Raw genomic sequence first — 4,549 nt, 5'->3', positions numbered from 1 at the left:
ATGTCATGCTTGGTAAGGTGGAGGGTCAATGAAAAAGAGGAAGGCCCTCAATGAGATGGACTGACACAATGGCTGAGGCGATGGGCTCAAGTACAGCAAGGATCATGGAGCTGGCATGGGACTGGGCGATATTTTGTTCTGCTGTGCATATAAGGTCACTATGAGTCGAAGACGACTTGACGGGACCTAAGAACAACAACAACAAAACATTATTATCTCACAGTTCAGGAGGCCAGAAGTCTGGAATTGGGTGTCAGTAGGGCGATGCTCTCTCTGAAGATTCTTGGAGAAGATCCTTCCTTATCTCTTCCAGCTGCTGGTACCTGCAGGCATTTCTTGACTTGCAGCTGCAGCATCATTCCAGTCCCTGCCTCCATTTTCACCTGGCGATCTTCCCTCTGGGTCTCTCTCCATGTCTCTTCTCTCTTATAAGGACACCACTCTTATTGACTTAGTACCACCCTATTCCTCTATGACTTGTGGATAACATTGATTTAGTTATAACATTTTATTTATTTATTTATGTATTTATTATTGTGCTTTGGGTGCAAGTTTACAGAGCAGAATTTGTTTTTACAGTCAACAGTTCATGTACATTTGAGTTCATGCCCTGATTAGCACCCCCAACCACAACCCGCTCTCCTCCCCTCCTCTCCCTGTGACGCCCCCTCTCTGTGCCCTTCTTAACTCCTGTCTGTCCAGCTTTCCCTCCATGTGAATGCTGCCCCTCTGGTGCTCCATGGCCGATTACTCCAAGGAGTGTATCTCAGTAGAGTAGGTGGGTGCATCGCCCTGGGTTGGGTGTTCTGAATGTAAGTCTTTCTACTGTTGGGCTGAGAGCCAGACCCTGGGAGTGAGTCCTGTCTCAGGCCCGAAGGGTATCCCAGGGCCATGATCTTGGGGGTCCCACCAGACTGCATCAGACTAGTAATTGTGATCATTATTGTGTTTTCCATTTTGTTCCACATTATTCCTCCCATTCTATCCAGGATCTCCAGTTTTGATCCTTTCCCAAGTGGTTGGCATTGGTACCCGGGCACCACCTAGTTGTTCTGGTCTCGAGGGCCATCATATCCTTAGACTGATTGTTCCCAAATGCCTTTCATTTTCTTCACTCTAACTGATAACATCTTCAAAGACCCTATTTCCAGACAAGGTCACATTCACAGAAACTGGAGGTTGGGGCTTTAGCATACCTTTTTGGGACCACAATTTAATCCATAAGAGATGATGGATTTTCTTGAACTGTGATTGATTTGATGGTGGATTCTGGAAATAGAAGCAATGTCAACAGGCATTCGGATGAACTCCATAAATTACACAGCGGCTTTTGGGATTCCAGCAGCTGTCCAGAGTCAAGTGTGGTGGAAGCAAATGCAAACATGAGGTAAAGTTCCAATACCAGCTTTCCCCATGGTCTGCGGCTTGATTCGATGGGCTTTGGTAATCTTTCAGAAATCCTTGGGGCGGTTTAAAAAATCCACTAAAACTTCCAATCCCGAGATGGGCTAACTGAATTACTGGCTGCCGGTAGGCAGCTGTCTCATCTGCTTCTTCTCTTGGAATTAAAGTCTTTTCTGGGAGAGATTTACTCAGGGCTAACCGAGGAATCTGAAGGATGATCACACGCTTCCTGAGACATTAAAAATATAGATGAGATGATATGTCATCTTTCCACCCCACTCCATATTTAATGTCCTTCTATTATTCCTCTTTCTCTATATGCTGAAGTTCAAAACCCCTTGATCATGATTTTCAAAGCCCTTAGCAATCTGACTGTAGCCTGCCTTTCAAGGCTTTTCTTCAATTCTGTCTTCAAAGCATACAAAGTGATTTTCTATTCCTTTAACAAACAAGGCCTGTTTCTTCCCCCATGCTATAATACCTCATGCTATTGCCTCTAACTGGAATACTGTCTGATATTCCCTTTCCTATTCTTTTTTTCAAGGCCTACCTCAAATGTTTTCTTCTCCACGAATAGTCCCCTGATAGTAATATTGTTGTTGTTAGCTGAAGGCCAGTTGACCCTCGATACATGGTGACTCTGTGTACGATGGGATTAGACCATTGTGGTCCATTGGCTGACATTTAGGAATAGATTGTAAGACTTTTCTCCCTTGTCTTTTTATACTGGAAGCTCGGTTGACACCTGGTCAGCATCATAGCAACACGCAGGTCCCCACTGACAGATGGGTGGTGGGTGGCATGATGTGCTTTGTTCAGGAATCTGTGTCTGTCCCCCACATGGAAGGCAAGAATTCTGCTGAACCACCACGGCCCTGGATATTAACTGCTATATTTTAAGTACCTACTATATGCCAGGGAAAGAACTCTGGTGTTGCAGAGCCTAAGGCATCTGACTGCTAACCAGAAGGTTGGCAGTTCAAACCCACTAGCCACTCTGTAGAAGGAAGATGGGGCAAGCTACTTCCATAAAGATTCACCACCTCAGAAACCCAATAGGTGATGCTATGAGTCAGAATCAACTCGATGGCAGTGGGTTTGGCTTGGTGGTTTATATGCCAGGCATTTGCTAAGTGTTTTGTTTCTTCTTCTTTAAACCTCATCACTATCCCCATTCTACCAATCAGAAACTCGAGGCTCAGAGAACTTAAGTATCTTGTCGACACTTGTAAGTGGAGGAGTCAGAATTCAAAGCTAGCTCTCTGTCTGGTTCCAAAGCTCATGGTCTTGATCACTCTGTATACTCTTTTGTCCTCCCTCATTAGAATGAATGACTCCCTCCTCTGGGCCTGTATAGCTCTTTAGACATCCCATTGTCATGCCACTAATCTGTTTGTTTAAGGAGCTCTGGTGATATAGTGGTTAAGGCATTTAGCTGTTAACCAAAAGGTCAGTGGTTTGAACCCCCCCCCCCCCCCCGCCCCTCTGCTGAAGAAAGATGAGGTAGTCTGCTTCCATAAAGATTTACAGCCTTAGAAACCCAGTGGATGTTTGTATGAGTCAAATTGACTCAATGGCAGTGACTTTGGTTTGGTTATCTGTTTTTTTTTTGTATTGTTTACATACATATCTGTCTCCCTGGCTAATCTGTGAGCTCCTCAAAAGCAAAGCCTTTATCATACTCATCTCTGTGGCCCCAGGACCTCAAATTGTGCCTGGCATGGACTTGATGCTCAGTAAACATCTGATACTCTGAGGATTACAAATGGTGCAGTATGTAATATCCCTGCCCAATGGAACTTATTATCTATTCAGACAAACTAATCATGCATATATAAAAAAATTAAAAAGATATCTGTGCTGTGCCACTAAACGGGTGCAAAACTCCAGAGAGGATGACAGTGCTTCTATTTTGCTAGAACTCTATGCATGTGTGGTCATTAACATGCGACAGGTCAAAGACTCACTAAAGGAGCCTGGAGTACATGGATGGGTAGGTGAGTGGAGAAGGTTCTGAAAGCAATGGGCAGAGCTGCTTCAAGGCACAAGCATGGCTGCGGCTAATGTGGCTGCTCAGGGCCTTGCTCTGAGGCAGCTGAACATTGCCAGTGAGCTCCTAACAGGCCAGCTGTGAATCCTTTAAAGGGGCCCATGCCAGCTGGCCTGTTCAAGATGCCAAAGTGTTCACAGTGTGAGCATGGACTAGGGGTCAGCCAGCCTTGCTTGAGTCGGAGCTCTGGCTCTTACCCCTGTGTGATCTTGGGATTTTTCACTTAAACTCTCTGTCTCTCATTTTCCCTATTAGTAAAGTGGGGCTAATACAGAAATTAAGGCCATGGAATTAAGAAGATTAACCAAAAAAAGAAAACCCACTGTCATTGAGTCAGTTCTGAATAGAAATGCCCCATAGACAGGGTTCCTTTCTAAAAGAAGATTACATAGGTTAACAGTTGAAGAACCCATAAAACAGGGCTTGGCACAGAGTAATCACTCAGCGTGTATTTGCTGTTCTCACTGAGCATCTTTTATTTTATTTATTTATTTCTTCCCTAGCTCTTCTCTCATGAGGAGTCCCTGGGTGCTGCCAATGGTTAGCGCCATTAGCTGCTAACTGAAAGGTTCAAGTCCACCCAGATGAACCGCAGTAGAAAGGCCTGGTGATCTACTCAGAAAAAGAAAATAAGCCATTGAAAACCCCCATAGAACCCAGTTCTTCTCTAGCATACTTGGGGGTGCCATAAATTAGAACTGACTTGAGAGCAACTGATTTTTTTTTGTTTATTCTAATCTAGCTCTACAGCCCCTGGGTTATTCAAACAGTTAATAAACTCAGCTGTTAACCAAAAGTTTTGGGGTTCAGGTACACCCAGAGGTGCCATTGAAACTCAGCCATTGAAAAGGTTATGGAGCACAGTTTGATACACATCAGATCACCATGAGTGCAGTTCAAGTTGATGGCAACTAGTAGTTTCATGAACTGTTGTGTATATCAAAGACACACAATAAAGTCAGGTTTGCCAAGGGCCAGTAATACTGCTTTATTACCTTTTTTTATACTTTTTTTTTTAGGATTTGGGTGAAGATTTACAGAGTAAATTCACTTTTCATACAGCAGTTCACATATACTTTGTCTCATGTCATTGAC

This window comes from Orycteropus afer, unplaced genomic scaffold, assembly GCF_000298275.1.
Source record: "Orycteropus afer afer isolate SDZICR_OR568_19922 unplaced genomic scaffold, OryAfe1.0 scaffold00361, whole genome shotgun sequence".
Taxonomy (NCBI): domain Eukaryota; kingdom Metazoa; phylum Chordata; class Mammalia; order Tubulidentata; family Orycteropodidae; genus Orycteropus; species Orycteropus afer.
Note: the sequence above shows the minus strand (reverse complement) of the source record.